Source organism: Myotis yumanensis, unplaced genomic scaffold, assembly GCF_028538775.1.
Source record: "Myotis yumanensis isolate MYYU_CA2020_CCGP unplaced genomic scaffold, mMyoYum1.0.hap1 SCAF_16, whole genome shotgun sequence".
Lineage (NCBI taxonomy): Eukaryota > Metazoa > Chordata > Mammalia > Chiroptera > Vespertilionidae > Myotis > Myotis yumanensis.
Genome location: NW_027223767.1, coordinates 19,038,330 through 19,052,045, shown reverse-complemented (window position 1 = coordinate 19,052,045; position 13,716 = coordinate 19,038,330). Strand labels below are relative to the sequence as shown.

At 54.8% G+C, this 13,716-nt stretch overlaps 1 protein-coding gene across 4 annotated transcripts in view; it reads left to right on the top strand.

Moving 5' to 3' along the window:
• Positions 1-13,716, top strand: part of RPH3AL (rabphilin 3A like (without C2 domains)) — a 130,048-nt gene that overhangs the window by 15,415 nt on the left and 100,917 nt on the right. For 2 of the 4 annotated variants that reach the window (XM_070394729.1, XM_070394725.1), the window contains exon 1: positions 9,287-9,387. The exons of 1 other annotated variant lie outside the window; for it this stretch is intronic. The gene's annotated coding sequence lies outside the window, so the exon portion shown is untranslated. Of the gene's footprint in view, positions 1-9,286; positions 9,388-10,641; positions 10,793-13,716 lie in introns of those variants that run through there. One more of the 4 variants, XM_070394726.1, reaches the window with a different exon arrangement.

Below are 13,716 nucleotides of genomic sequence, written 5' to 3'. Positions count from 1 at the left end.
GTTGTCACAGCGCTTGTCCTCGTCAATGTCAGGGTCTGGGAACGTATTTGATCCAGAGGAAGGTGCCACGGGTGCAGTTCCCCCGGCAAAGGTCAGGGCGAATGGGAAAGGCTCTCTCACCCCTGATGGCTCCGAGCAGCCGCCAGGCTGTCTGTGTCTCCCCCGGTTGTCCTTCCCTGGCCTTAGCCCGAGAGCCCGTTCCTGATCTCTGTCCGCCAGTCCTCATCCTGCTGCGGGGTTTCCTCATTCGCAGGAGCCACAGCTTGGGGTCTGAGGACCCAGCCTAGACCGTTTTCACATTCTCTGGGCTTCGTAGGCTTTTGACTTGAGCTCAGCAGAAACAGGTTCTTTTTTTTTTTTTTTTAATATATTTTATTGATTTTTTACAGAGAGGAGGGATGAGGGATAGAGAGTTAGAAACATCGATGAGAGAGAAACATCAATCAGCTGCCTCTTGCACGTCCCCTACTGGGGATGTGCCCACAACCCAGGTACGTGCCCTTGACCGGAATCGAACCTGGGACCCTTGAGTCCGCAGACCGACGCTCTATCCACTGAGCCAAACCGGTTAGGGCCAGAAACAGGTTCTTTACCATAAGGTCTCCCCATGTTAAGGATTCCCCGGGGCAGGCAGTTAACTGCTCTGGGGATCTTGCTTGGCCAGCAATGCAGGTGCCGGTGGACACGCTGGGTCTGCCGGTCATGCTTGCGGTTGAATGTCATACAAGGGCAGCATGTGGAAGAGGGCTGCGATTTGTGTGGCTCATGATGGAGACTTTCTGGCAAAGGAATGTGAAGCATCTTGTAGGATCATCAGTTTGGTCTGCTGGTGTCAAACAGGTGGACTCTCGAGAAGCTTCTCCGTGAAGGGGCGGGCGGTGGGCTGAGATGGCCTCAGACGTCCCACCAGCCCGTCTTCAGGTTGGGGTGTCAGACGGTGAGCTGGGTCGCCCCTGGCAGGGTGATGGGGACCATTTGTGCAGCAAAGGGGTGTTCTGGGAAGCGAGGAAGTCCTACGTGGAACCTAAATTGATTTTAAAGAATTGAGACTTTGCCGAAACCGGTTTGGCTCAGTGGATAGAGCGTCGGCCTGCGGACTGAAAGGTCCCAGGTTCGATTCCGGTCAAGGGCAGAGAGGACGGGCCAAGGGGGCAGCCAGGACTCGGTGTGGGCGGGCCTCGCCTTCTGTGGACCTGACGTTCGAGTGTGGGCTCGCACAGCAGCCGTGTAGGGGGTGAAGGGTTGCACTTCGGGGTCTTGCCTCAGAGGTCATTCACTGCCTGTCAGTGTCAGTGGTGGCTCTGCTGACCGATGTAGAATGTGGAGTCTTTGGGTGTTAGTGTTGGAATCCGGGACATGCCTGGCAGACGGACAGCACAGGGAGGCGGGTGGGGAGGAGGTGGGGGGAGATGCGCTCAGAGGAGGGCTGGGTGGCCAGCAGAGTGCGCTGAGAGTGCAGGTGTCGTGGGAGGGGCGGGGGGGGGGGGGGGCGGGGAGGAAGGTCAGATGCATCTCCAGAGCTTGGAGGTGGGACTCCAGGCCGGCTGTCTGCAGGGGGCTCACCAGGAGGTAATGGTTCCTGACAAACAGGCGAGTAAGCCTGTGGCTGATGTCTCGGGAGGGAGCTCTTCAGAGTTGAGGGGGATGAGACCTCAGCAGGGAAGAGTAGAGGCTCAGTGCTCAGGGTCTGCAGGCTGGGGTGGGGTGGGCGGGGGGCGGGGGGGGCGGGGGTCCAGCATGAACAAAGCAGAAGCTGGGTTAAGGGCTTGAACTCTGGGTTCAGACTTGCAGATCTTCATCCTGGCTCCACCATTTCCCCACTCGGTGGGCCTCGGTTTCCTCATCTGTAGAATGGAAGGAATGCTAGTATCTGTGTCAGTGAGAGGTCTTGGGCAAAGCGTGTAGAGCAGCGCTTGCCGCGTGGATGTGGTTATTACTGTTAGGATTGCTGTCCTCCTAGTTGGCCTGACCCTTTGGCTTGGAGCTCCGTGTGAGTGGGGCTCACACGCCGGCGCGAGGGCCGCTCTTGGCTTTTATGTTGACTCTGTATCCCACGTAGTTGCCTTGTGTCTGTGGCTGCTGGGAAGCTGAGAGTCAGATGTGCTGCTCAGTTTAATCATCAGATTTATGGTGACATCTCCTCTTCCTGCTTTCGGCCTCTATTCTCTTTGATCCTTAAGTTGTTTATTTTTTATTACTTTCAGCCCCTACGCTGCCTCAAGCTCTCCTTGAAACAGACAGTTATAAATTTTGAATGAATAAAATATAATGTAGATCACACACTGAATCATAGTTACAATGTAGGGCAGCGTGCTCTGCCTGCCTGTGTCCCTGTCCCCTTCTCGGTACCCGAGTTTGGGGGATTAGTGGAGGCAGTAAGGAGGGGGAGGCCCCAGGGTGGGTTAGGGTGCACCCTCCTCCCTAGCCTCTGCAAAGAAAAAAGCTAAAGGTTTTTCTGCCTTTGAAGATGTGCTTTCAGGGGCCTAGTGATGGAATTGGTGAGAGGGTGGGGAGAGGAAGACAAAAACTAACTCTTATCAAGTACCTACTATGCGCTTGGCACTGTGTAAGTGCTTAATACGCTTTGGACTGCTCCAGGAGGCTAGCTGTGGGACTGTGGAATTCTGGGAAGTTTATCTCATAGTCTGGAGGAGGGGTGTGGATCTATCCATAGAATCATTGTGGACACAGCTGTGGGCCATATGGAGGACAAGATGTAAGACCTACCCCAGGACTTGTCCCATTCTTCAAAGTTGCCAGGACATACGTCTCCGTCATCTATTGCCACAATATTGCTTCATAACAAGCCACCCCAAACCCATTGGCATACGGCAGTAAGCATTTAACCTGCCCACACATACCTGTGGGGTGGGTGAAGTTTGGCTGACTTAGGCTGCTGGCAGTGGGACTGGTTGGTTTCAAGCTATAAGTTGGGTTTAGGTCTGTTCCGTGTACCGGTTATCCCACTGAACCGGTGACCACCAAGGCACAGGTGTGTCATGGTGACAGGCAGGCGTGCAGAGAGCACGCTCAGTTGCACACAAGCCCATTTCAAACCTTTGCTCACATCATATCCATTAGCATCCCCTTGGCCAAAGCAAGCCATGCGACCATTCTCAAGCCAAGGGGCAGGGAAGTCCACTGCCCACCATGAGGCCGTGCCAGAGCGTGGCTATCTCATGTTGTTACGAGGGGCGAAGAATCGACACCAGTAATTCAGCCTGCCTTAGGCTGAGCTTCAGTCATTCGCTCAGTAAGTCTTTTTTTAAAGGCTACTGTGTGCCCGGCATATGCCGCCTCTGGGGATAGAGTGCTGAACAAGGCAGGTCTGGTTCTTGCCTTATGGAAAGAGATTGAACAAAAATGGGGATTTATTGCTGGGACACGAAGTATCTCGCAGAAGCCTAGGCCCCTGGAAGGGCTGAATTCAGCACATGGACCAGGGGGAGACCCCTGAGCCCTCTCGCTGCCTGGCCTTTGCTTTAGTCCCTTTTGGCTCCTCCTCTTCTTCCTCTCACAGCAACCACCTTTCATTTTCATGGCATTTCCGAGTGGGGAAGCTGCCCCTCCATCAGCTCCTAAGTTTGCATCCACCTGTGCCAGAGAGCACTGGAGTCGAGACTCGGTCTCTTAGCCCTTTTCCCAGATTGTGAAGGGAGAGACCTCGGCATGCCGGCGTGGGCCGGGTGCACCCCTAGCACAGTCAGCTGGGCCCAGGGGGGCTGGTCCAGTATGAACTCCGGGCTTCTGGGCAACGGAGCAGCCAGAGCACGGCCAGGAGAAGAGGGGACAGCAGATGGGCGACTGGTTACCTTATGTCGAAGTCCCTCCCCCACTTTGTTTTCCCTTGTTGTTTTGTTAATCCTCACCCGAGGATATTTTCCCATTGGTTTTTAGGGAGAGTGGAAGAGAGAGGGAAAGACAGAGAGAAACATCGATGTGAGAGAAACACGTCGATTGGTTGCCTCCTGCATGCACCCCACCCGGGGCCTGGCCCAGAGAGGTACATGTCCTTGATCAGAATCGAACCCGGGACCCTTTGGTCCACAGGCCGACACTCTGTCCACTGAACCAAACCAGCCAGGGCCCTCCCCCACTTTGGTAGCTCACCGCCCGGGGCCCGTCTTCGCTGAGGGGTAGACTACATGAGGCCTTATTTTGTCACTTGAACAAACACAGCCCTCTGTCCATCCCCCTCCCCTGTCGCCTCCACTTTCAACCCTGACTGGGCAGGGAACAGTCTGGGATGTAGAATTAGTCTCGCTGCGACTGTGAGCTCTGTGAGTCCCCGTGAGTCCCCATGCCCGGCTGAAAAACTTGTTGAAAAGGACCCCGGTTATTGTCATTGTCTCATTCTCACCTGCTGTGTGAAGCTCAGTGGTGCTGATTCAGGTGCCTGCAAACCCTGGGGATCATGGAATAAATGGGCCTCTGATTGGGGACAGGAGGGGACAGGCGGCGTCTGAGAAGTCCCGGTGGGAGGCATGAGGGAGGGTCGGCTGCCAGGGACCTCACAGAGCCCCGCTGTGTCCACCACCGCAGCGCGTTCTCTCTCAGCTGGTCTGCAGGTAATGCGTGCTGTGTGCTCTGTTTTCTTGCAGGGGACACTGTGGCCAGGAAGGAGACTGCCGGGTGGGAGTGGGGGGGTGGGGGGTGGGCCAGGAACCCCCGGCCCTCTCTGCAGGGGCAGCCACTTCCAGTCCTGAGCAGTGTGATTGATCCCGGATGGGCCCTTTCTCTTGCTGTGAGAACAGGAAATTGAAGCCCGTCGGTCACAGAGCTCTCAGACATCAGAGCGGGGGACGAGGAAGAAGGCCGCATGCAGATACGGCCTCGGAAGGCTCATTTCTCTTTGATTCCCTGCAGCGTGTGCGGGAGGCTGTGTGGCTTGGTGGCTTCTTGGGGACAGCGTGTGCTTGCCCAGCACGCTGCTCCCAGGACCGAGGCGAGCCCAGCGGGTGGCGGGCCCGTCGCTGGCGCCTCACCGCCGCCAATGAGCAGTCACTACCTCTCTGTTCCATTCGGTTACAACCGAGTAAGCGAGTGGGGCAGATCGCTGTGAGTGCCTTGGATACTTGATGAAACCTCAGGCTGCCTGGGGTGGGGAGGGGTGTGCGTGAGTAATGTTTTCCCCTCACAGTCACGTAGCTGGTTAGAGCTGGGGCTGAAAGCCGGGCTTCCGATCACTAATCCCAGACTCTATTCACGCCGAGCGCTGTGAGGGTCTGCATTCTTTCCGGCAGAGACGGTCTCCTTTTTCCTGGATTTTCCTGTCTGTCATCCATCCGTCTCGTCATTAATTCCCTCACCTTGTTCCGTAGAAGAGGCAAGAGGCCTACAGAAGAGCTGTCTATTGCTTGGACATGTAAGAAATACAGAAATATGTCTTTATGAAAAGAAGATAAAATAGGTACTATATGCCAGAGCCAGATGTAGCTATTTTATATGTGTTTGCCTATGTCTATGTGTATGTCATTACAGAGAAACCCATAAAAGTAAGATGAGGAAAAATGCAGATGAACTAGGAGGTCAGAGTAGGGGCGAGAGTTAGATACATCCTCAGGCCGCAGAGCCGTTTCTCTATTTGAACCACAGATGTAGCTCTGAGCTAATTAGCAATCCAAGCAGGAAAAGAAAATATTATGTGCACGGTTCATGGGGCCCGTAATGCACAGGATGCCAGAGGCCCAGTGCTTTTCCAGGCAATTAATCGGCAGGAAATTTCTTGCCTGGGTGGTCATTGTGCGGGGCCCCGAGAGGGAGGAAATATGTGGCACATATGCCGCCGCTCCCGCTCCCGCTCCTGCGTGGACCCCACGGATCACTCACGGCCGCTCCCCACGGAGGCCCGGAGGCCGCACAGTGCCAGCGTGGTGTGCCAGGCAGCCATGGCCGTGCTTTGGAGTCGGCACGCAGGACGAAGCCCCCTTGCCCTTTCAGCACTGGGGGTGGTGCCATGCTGGGAGTCATGCGCAGGCCACCTCTGAGGGTGGCATCGTGGAATGTCCTGTTGACCCTCAGAGGTGTGTTTGCTGGGGAACCACCCCCCCCCCCCCCGCAGCCGAGGTGCCAGTTGGAGTGACCTGTCAGGGTGATGAGGGGGGTAAGTTTGCAGAGACATGGGACACACGGGGGGCGTCTGACCCCTCACAGTCCCCCGCTTGCCCGCAGATACTTAGCGAGAAGGGGCGCCTGACCCAGTCTGCTCAGCTCTCTGGTCCCAGTTTAACTTGACTTCCTCAGAGTCGCCCTCCCCGCCTCTCCCTCCACATCAGAACTCCCACGTCCTGTCCCCCCTCCTTCCTCTGCAGCCAGTGTCACAGCCTGTACTGGTGCAGTTACTTATGTTTGTTTGTTTAGGGTTCCTCCTCCCAGGATGTGGGTTCTAGGGTGGCAGGGACAGCGCCTGGCGTGCTCCTCATGGTGTCCTCAGTCCTCGCCTGGGGTCCAGCACGTCATCGGTGCTCAATGCCTGCTTGTGGAATGAATGAATGAATGAATGAATGAATGAAAGGATAAATGGGGCATGAAGATGGAGCAGATGCAGACTGCCCAGTAGAAGATAAAGACAGAAACGTAACACAGGGTGGCAAATGCTCAGAGCTGAAGAGGGGGGACAGGTGGGGAGCCAGGGGGCTTCGGAGGAGGAGGCGCTGCTTCCAGAGGGAAGGGGAGTCGGGGCTTCATGGCACAGCACCCTTTGGGGGTCTGGAAGGGTGAGGTGGAGGTGAGGGACATCTGGGGCCGGGGGTGGGGGGCAGGAGCAGCTGCACCAGGAAAGGTGGGAGCTTGGCCCACGGGCTTGATTTGGGCAGCAGAGGGAGAGGCAGCAGATTTGTGAGTGGAGCAGGGATGGGGTGAGAGGGGCCCAGGCAGGCAGGGGGAGAGCTGAGTGGCCCCGGAGGGGTGGGAGCCGGCCTGGGGAGAGCACACGGCCTTTGCCCCCTGGACTCAATTCCTGGTCAGACCACATACCTGGGTTGCTGGTTTGGTCCCCAGCCAGGGAGCATACTGAAGGCAGCCGGTGTATGTTTCTCTCTCACATCGATGTTTCTCTCTCCCTTCCTCTCTCTAAGCATGTCCTCGGGTGAGGATTAAAAAAGAAAAGAACAAAAGCCAGGCTCACTGCGTGGTGCATTCCTACTCCTCCCCATTTCTGAACAGCTGACTTACTTAGGACCCTTGATTGCAAATCCCAAAGATCCAACTCAAACCAACATAAGCAAAAAGGGCATGCTCTTGGGAGTCAACGTGGTGGTTCAGGTACGGCTGGATCCAGCAATTGGCAGTGCCATCGGGATTATGCCCCTCCATCCCTCCGCTCCGCTTGGCTTCATTTTCAGGCTGTTTCCAAGTGACGGCAAGGTGGCCGTTGGCCATCCCAAGCCAACGTGGTTCTCACAGGGAAAGAGGGCATTTTCCAGTAACTGTGGTGAGAGCCTAGGGAGGACTCTGTACTGCTGGGCCTGGGTCACATGCTCAGCCCTCAGCCAGTCACTGTGCCCAGAGGGCGGGGATGTTCTAATGGGTCGACTTCAGCCACATTCACATTGAGGAGGAGTGAGGAGGGGCCAGGTTCTCCCACACAGAAGGAGGGGGCACGATTTCCTGGGCCCAGAAGGGGAATCGCTCTCAAAGAAAGAGCCGCTGGGCAGACACTTGTAGGCTTGTTCCCGAAGGCCAGCAGGGGCCTGGCCTTTGCACAGGACACCCAGCGGCCTGAGCCTGGAGCAGCTGTAAGGGTGCATCGGTGTAGCAGGCCCGTCGTTCTTAGTTGTGCAGAGTAGGCACACTCGGGCCTCTTCATACCCTCAGGTCTGGTCCACCCGGGGCCTCCGCACAGAGCCAGCCTTCCCGGGTAGCACGCCACCCCACCGGGAGCACCAGGAAGGCAGCCTCTTGCCTCCGCGATTATTCCAGGGCTTTGTCCGAGGTCCCCTGCAGTTACTGGCCCCACTTACCCGTCTCTTCGTCCTCCAGTCCCTGGATCCACAAACCTGGCTCTGGTGCCTGCACTTGGCCCCTGTCCCTGCTGAGGTTCGGTGTCTTTTCCAGATGTTGACTTAGCCCGAGGCCCGTCCTGATTTTGGTGTCAGCCGCACTTTCCAGCAGTGGATCCTCCGGGAAGGCCAAGGGGCCAGGCTAGACCTGCCAGGCAGCTCCTGTCGTCCCCTGCTCTCCTGAGCTCAGCGTGCACGCTCACGGGCTCAGGGAGAAGGGCCAGCGGGTTCCCAGCACACCGGGGCCTGTGGCGGCTGCTTTCCACAAACTCAGACACGACTCACATCACATTCTTTTGTTTGGTACAACCGGTATCACACATCAGCACTTCTCAACACTTTTAGATACAGAATCTTTTCTTCAAGTGAAATCTTCCCTGCAAGTCCAAATGTATGCAGCAGACAAGAGCCGAGCAGCTCTGGGTTGGGTGGGAATACACCCACCCCCTTTATTCCTCCCTAGTCCACATCAGCAGCCCCCAAAGAGGTGCATGACACCCCTGGGGCTCCTTGGAACCTAGTTTGAGAACCTCTTTGTGATGGTGTCGATCTGTCCCTCTCAGTAGCACCTGCTTTTGTTCTCCATGGGGGACAGGTTGCCGGATGTGGTGGGGTTTTTGTTTTTGGTTTGTTTTCTTTAATCACTACAACATTTTTTCCGTCATTAGCTTGTTTGCACTATGAGCTCAGCATGGAGACCCTTGTCCTCTTCCTTCTCACTCTAGGCAGGTGTCGGGGAGCAGGCCCTCCCCAGCTCCGCACAGGCTCGCTTCATCACCCGTGTCCCCCTTGAGCTGCATTTGGGAGGTTCTGCTTACGACATTGGTCACATTATCCGTGCCTCAGTTTACCTTCTTCCTGGGGAGCCACACCTGACTAATTGGGTCGGTGTCCCACCCCCGGCCGCTGAGGCTTCAGGCAGTGATGAGATGCTGCCGCCCCGTGCATGTCCGCTGGGGATAAATATTGTGGAGACTTTCTATGCAATGTACCCTAACAGAAAAATCCTTGAACGTCTTAAAAGTGGTCAGACTAAAAAATAGTAACGCCAAAAACAATGCAAACGTCCCCAACAGAGCCCTCCCTCTGAAAGGAAATATCCCGTGTCTGTTCCCTGTTAGAAGACAGCACTGGCAGGGGACTCGGTCACTAGCACATGGGCCGTGGCTGGCCGTGGCCAGGCTTCCGTCCACCCAGGAGAATCCAGGCCTTGGTTTGGCTCCAGCTGGGCCTTCCCCGGTGGCTGCCACTTTATTGACTTAAGTCTGAGTGATTCAGATCTTCATCAGGGTCGCCCCTGACAGCTGTGTGGTGGGAGGGAGGGACCGCCTCCTCCCGGCTGGGGCGCCAGCCAGTCAGGCCTGGGAGAAGCCCTCCTCTGTTCCTGGTAGGTGTTTTGGGGTCTCTGGCCCTGAGGGGACAGGAAGGTGACTTGTATTTCCTGGAGCCCGGGGCCCACTTTCATACAGGGTTTTCCCAGAACTTTGCTAGCTCCCGGGAGGGTGTGTGCCTGCTGGGGGAGTGTTGGTTAATGGTTGACCGGAGGCTTGCTTTTCCTGGTTGTCGGGTCCTGCTGCTTCAGAGGAAGAGGCAGCAGGGGTCTGAGAAGATCTGGGAGCGTCCGTCCCAGGCACCTCCTTGACAGTTGCTACACTTCCTGTGTCATGCTCCAAGAGACCCCCGTGGTCAGGGGTTGATTTGGGGGTAGCGCGCGGAGGGCATGTATAGCATTTTGGTAAGAAGTTGGACATCAGATGGGCTTAGGGCCCGGCAGAGAATGGGACCACGTTAATATGACTGAGCAAATTGGAACATTCTGTTCCATAAATATTTTTATTGCGTGTCATGCTATGTGTAGGCACCGGAAGAGGGGCTGCAGGCTCTGTGCCCCCAAGTACTATTGGGGGTCAACCAGGACAAAACCGTGACAAATCCCCAGGTAACTGTGAGACAGGGCCAGACAAACAAGGGCCAGGAGGAGGCAAACATAAAGCGCAAGGCAGTATTTCTTAGAGTGTGAGAGGATTTGAAGTATATTGTACAGCAATATTAAGTATATTATAAAAATAGAAGCATTTAAAATATTTTAATGATTGTGTTTATTTTCCTGTGTATTTGAGCATAACTCTGTTCTTCATTCGCCTTCTGTCTATGGGAGATGATATGGTTTTCTATTTATGGTGGAGATATAAGTTTTCCTTTGAAAATAAATTTAAGTAAAAGAGGGAGTTGGTTACAAGGGAAATAGTAAGTAAAGAACAGTGCGGAGGCCATGTGGGGGTGGCAGGTGGCATGGCCTTACCTGAAGTGTGGGGACAGCGTGGTGGAGGGATTCAGAGACGAGGAAAGGAGAGGGCTTGTGGGAGAGTCAGGTGGAGTGGAGGAGGCGCAGGATCCAGCTAGGTGGAGATGGGAGAGGTGAATTCCCATTCACAGACTCAGAAATATGTGTGCAAATCTTGGCATAATCCATTTTGGCTCCAACCTGTGAGTCCTGGGGGGACTGGAGGGTGGGTTTGGACTATCTGTGGAAGACCATGAATCCCAGGGGATGGACTCTGAACTTAATTCAGGGGCAGTGGGAGCCATGGAAGGCGCTTGAGGAGGGGAGTGGTATCTAAACAGACTCATTTATTTGTAGTGGGTCCCCAGACGAGAAGCAGGATGACCAGCCATGGGTCAAAGGAAAGAGTGTAAGAGGCCAAACCAGGGCCATGGCTGAGGATCAGCAGTCCAGCTCCCCAGCCTGCCTCCCGCTGGCTCTGGTAGCAGCCTGGAGACACTGGAGAGAGGTGGGTCTGCGGTGCAGGGGCCCAGCTTTGGTCTCTCTGTGGGGAGGCAGTGGGAGCTGAGCAGGGCGGCAGGTCAGAGGTGACCTGGGAGGGAGGTGCCCATCTTTCCCAGCGGACCCCTTGGCCTCTTCCTGGTGCTCCTGGCTCAGTGTGGAATGTTCTGGGGAAGTGGGTGGGGTCAGCTGGAGGAAGCTCTTGTCTGGGCCGGAGCACAGAGTTCCTGAGGAGGAGGAAGCTCGCAGTTTCCTGCCCTGCAGTTTGACCCAGGCAGCCTGGCTGAGGGCCCCAGGCCGAGATTTCATTCACCAGTGGGCCTGCGGTCATCTGGGTGGTGGATCTTCTTGTTTCCCTCTTCCCTTTCTTCCCTCCAGTGCAGAGACGTTCACCAGGGGCTCAGAGACGGGCTTGGTTTGAAAAACAGGGGTGGGTGTTTTTGGTTTCCTTGGAGGGTCTCCTGTGTGCTCGGCACTGTGTCATCGGAGCTCACCTTGGACACACCCTGTGGAGGGGGGTGTCCTTACCTCAGTGAGGACGAACCTTTTGAGCTCGGCGTGTCAGCATTTTGAAAAACCCTAACTTAACTCTGGTGCCGTGTCACATATAGGAATTTTTTTGATCTTTGCAACCATAGTAAAACAAAGACTTCTATTTTTGATATTTATTTTATATATTTAAATGCCATTTAACAAAGAAAAATCAACCAAAGAAATGAGTTCGCGTGTCACCTCTGACACGCGTGTCATAGGTTCGCCATCACTGGCTTACCTCCGTTATACACAAGAGGGAATAGGATATGGGGGGATTCAGTGCCAAGATTGTACGGCTGGAATGAGCAGAGCCTGGTTCCAAACTCGCGCACTGGTACTGTCTGTAGGAGTGAGACTGCAACTTGGGAAGATAACTCATGATCAGTTTCCCCCGTCTAGGTGTGGGGCTGCCCCGTGCGGTGTGCTGGGTGCCTCTGTAAGATGGGGGTACCGACAGCACCCAACAGCGTTGTGGTGGGGGTTACATGCAGGAAGGTGCTGTACACATGTTAGCGGCTGTTACTGCTGTTATTGCATAAAACTAGAGTTTGCACCATTCTGAACATCAGTTTCACTGGACGACACTTGGGCGGGTATCACTTAGGTGGGGCAGAGCATTGTTGTAAAATAAATCATACAGCACAGAGTGACGTCAGAGACAGTGCGCCTTTGGGCTGGCTGTTTGGGCCACACTCCTGGTGCCTGGGTGTTGGGGGATATGTGTGTGTAGGGCCGGGGGGAATCTGTGTTCACTTTCCTCGGTCATTAGCCTAACTTAGATGAAAACTTGAGAATCGAGGTGCATTTTGCTATTTTCATGGGCTCCCAGGTGGTCCCAGGTCCTGATCTCACCGCCCAAAGTTGGTGCCAGAGAGCCTGGTGTCCGAGTCGCCCATGACCTTAGCTAGCTGTTCTCTGAGTTACTTTCCAGCTCTGAGATTCCGAGAGGCCTCTTCCTTTCTGGCAGCTTTTCCAGGATGGCTCGCTTCCTGGAATGGCTGCCCAATGCCTGCCAAGTCCCTGCTTTTTCCCTTTAGCCCTCCACCCGCGCTTCTCCTCTTTGAGGCCCTCTGGGATTGTCGCAGAGAGGGATTTTAACAGCACCTGCACTTGCTATTCCTTGTACAGTCCGGCGTTTATTAGAGCCAGTGTCTGGTTCATCGGGATTCATCCGCTCATGTGCAACCCTCCCTGAGTGTACACAGCAAAGAAAACAGGGCGCCTCTGTCCCCGCGGACCTTACAGCGGTGAACAAGTCAACAAAGAACTAAGTGCACATATTCCAGGCATAATACATGCGATGAAGAAAAAGGATCGAGAGCTAGTATTACTGGCCTTTCAGTCTGCTGCACGAGGCTGTGTCCCCCGTGAGGGCCTCCTGCCTGTGCTCTTCTGGGTACTGGGAATTCCAGGGCTAATAATACTGATGACGATGATCGTGGTGATGATGACAGTGGTGATGATGACAGTGACGGTGATGGTGGTGGTGATGCTGCTGCTGATGACAGCGATGGTGATGATGACAGTGATGGTGATGATGGTGGTGGTGGTAGTGATGGTGATGGTGGTGGTGGTCAATATGATGATGACAGCGATGGTGATGATGACAGTGGTTATGATGACAGTGATGGTGATGGTGGTGTTGGTGTTGGTGATGGTGACGGTGGTGATGGTGATGAAAAGGAAAATGAGGGGCTTGCAACCTAGTTCAGTATCTGGTTAAAACTGTAGTCTACTTCCACTCTGACTGACTTGGGCGGAGCTGCAGAGCCTAACCCCAGGGCCGGCCACGGCTGACTTGGGCAGAGTTGCGGGGACCCTCAGGGGCCCGCCACAGGAGGAGATATAGGTCAGAGTTCAGTTCAGGCTTTGGATCCGGAATTCCCTTGGACTAGCAGATCTGCGAAATAAAGGTTAAACTTTCCTCCCTCAGAGTGCTGGCTGATCGTTCTCCCGTGCATTCTGCCACAAGTGATGATGGTGTTGATAATGGTGGTGATGATGGTGTTGGTGATGGTGGTGGTGGTGGTGATGATGATGACAGTGGTAGTGGTGATGGTGGTGGTGATGATGATGGTGGTGATGATGGTGTTGGTGACGGTGGTGATGGTGATGATGATGGTGGTGATGGTGGTGTTGGTGATGGTGGTGATGGTGGTGGTGATGGTGATGGTGATGGTGATGGTGATGGTGATGATGAAAATGACAGTGGTGGTGGTGGCGGCAGACCTGCACTGCACAGTGGTACAGGTCCTGTGCTGGGTGTGTCACTTGTACCATCTAAGTCAGGGTTTTCAGACTTGGCACTTTGACCTTTTCAGCTGGATAATTTCATGTTGCAGAGGGCTGTCCTGTGCATTGTAGAATGCTTAGCAGCATCTTGGCCTCTGCCCACTG